Source organism: Equus quagga, chromosome 4, assembly GCF_021613505.1.
Source record: "Equus quagga isolate Etosha38 chromosome 4, UCLA_HA_Equagga_1.0, whole genome shotgun sequence".
Taxonomy (NCBI): domain Eukaryota; kingdom Metazoa; phylum Chordata; class Mammalia; order Perissodactyla; family Equidae; genus Equus; species Equus quagga.
In genome coordinates, this window is record NC_060270.1 from 34,205,569 (window position 1) to 34,214,954 (window position 9,386).

A 9,386-nucleotide genomic window follows, 5' to 3' on the forward strand; every position below is an offset into this window, starting at 1 on the left:
GTGAAGCGACTTGACCAAGGTCCCAGCTGGCAGGGGAGCAACGTTGAAAGGTGCTTGGCTGAGCAGTAGCTGCCTAATTGCACCAGAGTCCTTTTGCATTGCTAACCAGGCCCCTGGATGGGAAATGAGTTTAATGATCATATTCTGGAATAAGTTTTCTAACTTATCAAAAATTGTGGCAATTTATAATTTACTACCTGTAATATGGAGTGCTAAGCACAGAGGGTAGGAGTGGCAGAAGAAGAGATAGAAAACAAGGACAGGGGTCGGCTATAAGGTGGGCTTCCTCATTCTTAGTACCTGTGTTGACATGATGGTATGCCCCAAATGGAATTTCTCCAAAAATCTACTTCCTCACCCCCTACCCCTGTCACGAAAGTCTCTATTTCTATGTTTCCCACGTAGAAACGTTGGGATTGTCTTTTATTCCTCCTTCTCTTACCAGCTCCTTCATCTTATCCCTCATCATCTAGTTATTGCCAAACCCTATGGATTATAAGTCAGCAACACATCTTTTACACATTTCTTTCTTGCATTCCCACGGCCACTGCTTTTCTGTTTTATATTTCAGTAGCTACTCAAGGGTCAACCTTGCTCCTCTCTGTTCCTCCTTCTTCTTTTCTGCAATGCTGTCAAACTAACTTTCTAAAATGTGGCTAATCATCCCATCACTTGGAAAACATCAGTGGCTCTTCCATTACTCCAGAACATCGTCTAAACCCTGCCCTTTCCTGCTTGGCTGCCCTCGTTCACACTATGACCTTTAAATGGAGTCCCCTTTGCCTACTACCATTCAATAGTCAAATCTCACACAGCCTTCAAAACTGGCACAAATGGCACTTTATCTGTGAAAACTTCTTTGATGCTGCTCCTCCTCATGTACCCAAGGTGGGAGCAATTCCCCCTCCTCTCCTAAGATCCTCCAGAATTTTATTTTTCTATTTGTAATTTTATATTTATTTGCATAATTATTGGCTAAGGTCTACTTCTCCAATCCTGGGTAAGTTCCATGAAGACATGGTCCATGTCATTTTTGGTCACTTATTGTATGACCAGGGCACAGTGCCTGGCATATTATAGGTAGTCCATAAAAATTTCTTGAATGAATGAATGAATGCATCAGTTGAGTTAGTTCCCATGGTTGCCTGGTCACATCAGCATCACTTGAACATTTATATAAATAAACATATGTGTACATATATATATATATATGTATGTATAAAGATGTATATAGATATATCTGCCTATATCTATACACAGATGTCTCTCTTTTTTTGCTGAGGAAGACTGGCCCTGAGCTAATGTCTGTTGCTAATTTTCCTCTTTTTGCTTGAGAAAGATTGTCACTGGGCTAACATTTGTGCCATCTCCTCTACTTTGTATGTGGGACACCACCACTGCGTGGCTTGGTGAGCAGTGTGTAGGTCCACGTCCAGGATCTGAATCTGCAAACCCCAGGCCGCCAAAGTGGAGTGTGTGAACTTAACCACTATGCCACGAGGCCAGCCCCCAGATATATAGATATCTTAACATACACACACACACACACACACACACACACACACACACACACATAGAGAAACAGAGAGTCTGAGGCTCCTCATACCCACCCATCCACCAACTAACCAAACAACCAACAAAGAAATAACAAAATCATTCTGAATAAGAAGCTCAAGTGGGGAGGAGTTCAACATATTTTGGAAAAGCTCCTTAAGAGATTCCAATAGGAATGCTTTCTTACCCCCATCTCTTCTGCCCCTGCCCCTGATGAGAGCTACGATGTTCACTTCCTATCCTGTATTAAAGTCGCTTGCGTGTGTACCTTTCTCCACTCACATAGACTAAACCCTTAAAATACCGGACTGTGTCTAACTCATCTCTGTATGTCTACCCTCCAGCACCTTGGACGTGTCATGCATTCAGGAAGTGAATGCCAAACGAACGAGAGGCTATGGAGGACTGCATGTTGCAAATTTAGGAAACATCCTTTTACTTCTTTTGCCCAGAGCAAAGGAATATTTAGAAAGCCCAACCTCTTGCCTCTGCCAGAGAGAGCTCTTTTGATAAAGAGAATGCTTGGTTATATTAAAAAAAGTTTCAAAGCAAAGGCCAAACATTTCAAAAGTCGAGCAGATGGCCCCTGCAGGTAGTGTTCACTGACTAACTGGGATGCTTTCAACTGCCTGTGCTAAAATTGGTGCTAGGGGCTAACGTCTTGCTTGTCTTGCCTCATTAGAAAGTCTTTCTCTTTCTAAGACGTGTTTCAGGAAAAGAAGAAAGAGAAATGAAGGGGAGAAAAAACGACAGCTGCTAGGTTGCCACATGAGGGAAACAGAGTCTGAAGATGAAGACTGTAGTTGGAGAACAGACTGATCCATCCCACCTTTCATCTCTTTTTACTACTACTCCACACTCTCATGCCTAGCTTCATTTCCTATTACGATCCTTCCAAAGAAGGGAGCTTGCCCTTCTTCTGCCTCCCTTAAGCTTCCAAAGGCATTTATGATCTCTTTAGCAAGAACCAGCTGAGCAGAGCCACGACCTTTCTCTTTCTTGCCACTCTGAGGAGGAACGGAAAGCAGAGAAGGTGACGGGCAGGTGACCTACCTTACAGTGGGAGTAGGGAGTGCTTTGCCTAAATTAGCATCACAGGGAGAGTTCCAGGCTCTCCTTCTCAACTCTGGCATCAGAGTCTGGTTCACAGTGGCAGTCTGAAGTGGATGCTGTCGGGGTACAGACAAGAGAGGTAGAAACAGTATTATGGTTAATTCACCATTCTACACACAGAGAGAGGGCAGAGGGAGGGTGGCAAAATGGTAACAAGTGACAACAAATAGTGGATAATCCCAGATCCACATATAAACACCTGCTGAAGCCATGGTGCAGAGCTGGCTTTGGGTCTGAAAGAAAGTGACTTGGGAAGAAACATGTGTTACTGATTTTCCACAAAGCGGATGAGTGAGAACTTACCCATTCGTTTGGACAAAATATAATTTTATAATTGTAATATTCTTCTTTATACTTTCTACTGTTGAAAGAACACTGAGTTCAGAGTTGCATGGCTACTGGTGCATTGATTGTAAACTTATTATTATTTTTTTTAGGGAATAACACTGGATTAAAAGGCAGTTCAAGGGGCCGGCCCCGTGGCCGAGAGATTAAGTTCACGCACTCCGCTTCGGCAGCCCAGAGTTTCGCTGGTTCGGATCCTGGGTGTGGACATGGCCCCGCTCACCAAGCCATGCTGAGGGGGCACCCTGCATGCCACATCTAGAAGGACCCACAACTAAAAATACACAACTATGTACTGGGGGATTTTGGGAGAAAAATGAAAAATAAAATAAAATAAAATAAAGACAGTTCAAGGCATGCCAAGAGGAATTGTGATTATCTGCTCTAGGAGCATTGTCCACACCATGAATTATTATGCACCCTGGACCTGTCTCTTTCGAGTCACTGACAAGTGGAGGAGACACCTAGTTTAAAACTCTAGCTTAGCCTCTGACCAGTGAAAACATGTAGACCATGTCAAATTAGCAACAAATACCTCCCCCTCTCCACTGGGAGAGGACTAGGTGGCAGAAGCAGAAGTTTCCTCTTCAACACACCACAGTTCCCACCCTAGAGAAATAACAACAGCAGACATTGGGCCAGGGGGATATATATGCAGACACACCGCCCCTCCGGCACAGGTTGTTAGAGAAGAGTTCTGCAGAAACACAGGACTGTCAGCAGAACCTGGGGGAACCCTCTACCCTGTCTAGGGACCTATACCAATCCTGGAATGACTTCTTCTCATTTGGAGATGAGGGAAGAGAAAGAGCCCCAATGTGGGCTCTTTTAAAAAGTTCTATCATGTAAAAGGAGGAATACTTTGTACTCAAGATACGGAGAGAAGACACACATTTGGAAAGACACTGTTGGGCCCAGGTCTGCAGTCATCCCTGATAAGCAGCCTTCTTGCGCATGGCTGCCAAACCTGAAGCCAGACCCTGTGGAGAGGCAAATGTAATCTTGTGAGTTGGAATGCAGACTACTTTCACTGGATAATACCCCTGCTCTCAGAGTTCGTGTGCCCTTCATCTGGAGTCTTGCCTCTCTGCCATCCCTGAAACATGGACCTTATTATACTCATGGTCCAAGATAGTGGCTAGAGTTCTAACCATCTCATTAACATTCCAGGCATCAGGATAACAGAAGCGACAAAAGAGCACACTCATTATCTTTTAAGCAAAGTCACCAGGAGCTGCCATACAACACTTCTGCTTACATTCTATTGGTCAAATTTTGTCGCATGGCCACCCTTAATCGCAGAAGATTTATTTAAAGTACATATCCTTGTCTTATTTAAACAAACGAGATCACTCTACTAGGCAATTTGCATTCTTGCTCAAACTACCTTGCACATGAAGACACACTAAGTCATTTCTAATAGTTGAGTGGTATTTGTTTGTATGGATGTATATTTATTGAATAAATTATTTGACATTTAAATGATCTCTTCCCCCTCCTTCTTTTCCCTCCACTACAACCAACCTTGCAGTAAACATCCTTGACTAGCCCTCTACTGTACTTTGTGAGCAGTAATTTTCCTGTTGTTCTTTGTTTTAGCCTGGGTTCCCCAGAAGTCAGAATTGAAGTAGAGGAATTATGTCATTTTACTTTATTAAAGAATTACATCTCAGGCAACATGAGTGTAAAAGGGAGCAAAGCAGGGAAAGAGGGAGAGTCAGTATAAAAATGGGCATCGAGCTGGCCAGTACTAAGTAATAATGATCGCTCAATAAGTGGGACTACACCTCTAAACAGCCTTAGAAACTGCATCTAAAGACTATCCATTAATGCGGGGAGAAAAGAGGAGTTTATTCCCCGGCTTCCGTCTCCCATTGGTCACAGGTGTACTTTACAGGGTGTTAAATCACCTACACTTCCAGCTTTTGCATGTATATTCAGAGATGCTGACCTGATCCTGCAGCAATGTTAATTATAAAGCCCTGGAGTAGGAGATGAGCAGCGTTCAGTGTGAACAACAGACTGTCAGTTTGTACATATACAGTTCACCAGAATTTGCACAAAACTGAAACAGGAAACATCCAAGCAGCTCTGTCCTGGTATAAGGGGTGGACTGTATTACAGATCTATTATGCACCCCTGCAGATCTGTTCATAGTCCTTATTCTATCTGGTTCTTGTACTGCAATAGGGAATAACCTCTGTGACAACAAGATGTGCTCAATTCTTTTCTATGAGGGGAGATAAAAGTTCAATCAGTCAGAGTCAATTCCAAGATGATCTTGAAACCATAATTGAGATTAGATTCTATCTCTCTTTAACCACTCTTTCTAAATTTCCCTCTCCTTGGGCTGCACTTCAGCTGGTCTGGTTTGCATGCCTGGTGGAGTGACCAGTTACACACTTACTTTAACATCACAATATGCCCTCCAGCTGTCCCCTCAGCCACACTCACACTACCATGACCTTAGCTTCTATCTGCTTCATCTCTTGCCTTGATTACTGCAATAGGCTTTTAACTGATCTCTCCAGCTTTCATCTCTTCAGCTCTCCATTCCATACTCACAACTACTACAAGATGAAAATTTATAAAAGTATAGCTTGATATGTGTGATTCGTTGCACAAAAAGGGCTTCCCGTTGCACATGCTGTGAAGTCTGAACACTTTAGCCACAAATGTAAGGCCCTTGTTAATTATGATCTGATTCCTACTGGATTCCCCAGTGTTATCTCCTCCTTCACACGCTCTCTAGTTTCATGTACTCTAACCCCAGATAACACCTCTGATTCTATGCTTTCATGTTGTTATGCCTGTCAATGCTAAATAACCAATACCCATTCTATAGACAAGAGAGATAAGGTGAGTTTTACTTGAACCAGAGTGAGGATTATAATCCAGGAAGGCCTTTTCCAGAGAGGAAGAAAGCGTTCTGGAGAAGCATGGTTTTCAGCACAATCTGATATCTTTTTAGGACAAAGAACATAAATTAAACGTGCCCAGGATACATACTCATCAAAGAGGCATTCAGTCACAAATTAGCAGGTAAACATGACCCTGATGTCAGGAAAGTGGCTAATACTGATGTTGCCAATAGGATGTTACCAATAGGGTGCAGGAGGGGAGTGCAAGAGAGTGCGTTCTTTAGTGGTTAAAGCAGGTGTAAAGTGTATGTTTGATAGGGCATAACTCATGCTTCTTTAGTTCACACTGAATCAGTTTTGAACCCGAGTAGTTAACCCATATACCTCAATATGTGAAAATCTCTTGTATCTTTTCTCATGCTGTTCCTATCACATGTGTGCATATCTAAACCCTAATTATCTTCCAAGACCCAACACAATGAAGATACTTACTAAGAGGCATGAGGTATAGAGTCAGTGGGCAATTGAAGAGATGCGGTCAGGAGCTATCCCAAGACTAACAGGGAGGTCAGTCAATAACCCGTTTAGGGACCTCTTGCCCTGTTACAGGGTGCCCTCTCTCTCTAACACCCTACCCGTAGTGTTCTTATTAATGTTTGTTTTTAACACACTTCTCTGGTTTTGATACATCACTCCTTGTTTAGATCAAAGACTTCAGAACCAGGAACAGCTTTAATGCAGAAAATTAATATGTAATATTTTAGATTAAACAGGATAAAAATAATTTCTGTGAATTCTTTGATTTACAAGGGAAGCTACACTAATATACTCTCATGTTTAATTGACTGTGTCACCCAAACAACCTTGCTCTATTTTTTTAGATAGACCAACCCAGAAGAGGAATATGAAAGGCTTTACATATGCGTGTGTGCTGAGGAATGCGACTTATGTTTTCTGGAATTTTTCTTGAGAGTATAGTCAACAAATATGGCAACAATTATTTGTAGATTAACTGGTCTATTCCAGGTTCTGTGCTGGGGTGAATAAGACAGACTTTGTCACTAAAAGGCTTCAACATTAGTCAACAAAGTAGACAAGTGAGTGGGAAGATAAATATAGAAAGAAAATGGTACTATGGGACTATATTGAGAGCTAGCAAGGGGATGGGAATGTGTGACACCTGGATAGAAGAGGAGAAAAAAATGGCAGGTGAGCTGAGTCAGTTTAAGAGTAGCTCTCGGCATCAGACATTCATTCATCTGCTTCTTTAGTCATTCTTCAATCATTTACTTTTGTTCCTTCAAGCAAAAGACCTTTATTGGGAGCTGTGGCAGACACTCTTCGTTGATCTAACTTTCACTTTCAACCCTTTTATTTGTTCCTAATCACCTTTCAAACAAGGATGGTCATCTGACCCAATTCTAGCCAATAAGGTAAAAAGGGAAAATTGCTGCAGGGGTCCTAGAAATATTTTGATTCCCCGACATAGATGCCACCCTTTTCCTTTCCTCTTTTTTCCTCACTAGACTATATGTACAATGGTCATAGCTGCTGCAGCCAGAATGTAACCATGAGGAAAAAGCCCAGAGAATTTCAACTTAATAGAACTGTGGTGACTGCATTGAGCCTCTAAACTGGCACCAGCAATCATCTACCTCTGGATATTTTATGTGAGAAAAAGAAACTTTCATTTGTCTAAGTCATGGTAGTTGAGTCCTCTGTACCTTGCAACTGAAAACATCCCTAACAAAGTTGGGAGTGTGCTTGGGGCCAGGCCTTTGGTTTGGTGAGCTCTTCATCAAGTTGTCTGTTGCAAACAGCTTAAAGAGGAGAGCCTACTACAAAGGAGCAGGTGATAACATCTCTTCATTTGCTCCTCTTCAGTGAATGAGGCACCAAGATTTATAACAGGGAGACTGGGACAAGAGTTATAGGTGTCTGGCCCCTTGTCTCAGCACCATCGTATATTTCTTTAACGAAGTGTGAGACCAGAACTCCATAAATTCACATAGTAGCAGAAGCGGGCAGCAGCTCGTCAGCAGAGCTATTCAGGGAGCCCAGCATCACTCTTTGCGTATTAGAGAAGTTCACAGCTGGTTAAAAATAGGCTTGGAGAGAAGTCACTTTTAGACCACAGCTCATTTTGGATTTCTCTAGAGCCCCATTCTGGGCCACAATGTATTTCCTTTTTCCTTTCGTTCGAGTAAGAGCACCCAGGAGGTTCAGAGACAATAGATGTATGGTTATCTTTAGGTCTGTTGTGCACTGAAAGCAGAACTAGGGAGAAACAACAGTAACTCATTGGGCAGAGGGGGTGTTACAGCTTTTTAATAAGTGCCAGCACTGATGGAGCCTTTACTATGGGCCAGGCTTTGCTTTAAATCCTCAAAACAACCCATGAGAAAAATACTGTTAATAGCCTCCTCTCTCTGATGAGGAAGCTGAGGTTCAGAGCAGCTAATGAACTTGTTTAAGGTCACACAGCTAGTAAGTAGCAGCGGTGAGATTTGAACCAAGATCGGTCTGATTCCATTCAGAGGCTGTGCTCTTAGGCTTTGCCCACGCTAATCATACACGGCTTTCTGCTTCACTTCATTTTGATCCTCAGAGCAGCCTTGTGAAGGAGGCAGGGCGAGGAGACTACCCCAGTTTACAGAGAAGAGGACGGACAACTAGAGAGGGGAAATGATTTGCCAAGGGCAACCAGTCCATGTTCTGTAAACGAGGACTTGAACCACACCTCTGACTTTGCGTCCGTGCTCTTCCAGGAGAAGCTGAGTGCTCAAGCTCCTCCGTTCTGAAAGCAGGACATTCTGAATTTTGGGGGCTTGACTTCTGAGATTCAGCAGCAGAATATTTGATTCAAGGAACCAAATATCCCAGGGCAAGCTTGATTTATTCAGGGTCTCTTATAGATAAGTTCCTACCTAGCACATCTGTTAAATGATGTTTGCTACTGACATTTGAAATCCCCAATATGATATTATTTTCACTTTTAATTTAGCAGGCCTTCAAATAGTGGGAGGAGAATGAGCTGGAAAGGATAGACGTCTTTAATAGGGGACTGCCAATTTAGCTGATAAAGCTAGTATAATATCTCTTTGAACATTTAAATTATCCAGTGACAAGGAAGCTGCGAATTAGCTCATAAGGGGAAGAGGGTAGGTATTGTACATGTGAATATTTCTTTTAAACACCTGAGTTTTGAAAAATAAAAGTGGTCTGCCCACATTTTCAAGCACAGTGGTAATCAAACGAGAGCTCTGTGGAGGTAATAATACCTTGTATTTAAATACTGCTTGTCTCTGAAGCGCTCAAAGCACACTATAATCATTTCCTTATTATGATTCTCAAAACTTCCTGGGTCAAAAAGTTACAAAGTTTATGTTTTAGCAGTCTGGCCTCAGTTTCCTCTCTGGGAATTTGAGGTGAGAAAGCAGCCTGCTGTCTAAGAACTCTGTCAGTGCCAAAATCTTTCCCACTCTGCCCTCCGGCCCCTCCTGTCGCCCCAGG

The 9,386-nt window shown here is 42.5% G+C and overlaps 1 long non-coding RNA gene across 1 annotated transcript in view; it reads left to right on the forward strand.

Annotated features, from left to right (window-relative positions):
• LOC124238070 (uncharacterized) overlaps positions 1-3,230 on the forward strand; it is a 37,925-nt gene extending 34,695 nt beyond the window's left edge. Inside the window, exon 3 of the long non-coding RNA XR_006888227.1 lies at positions 3,105-3,230. This is a non-coding gene — a long non-coding RNA (uncharacterized LOC124238070). The remainder of the gene's footprint in view (positions 1-3,104) is intronic.
• The last annotated feature ends 6,156 nt before the right edge of the window (positions 3,231-9,386 follow it).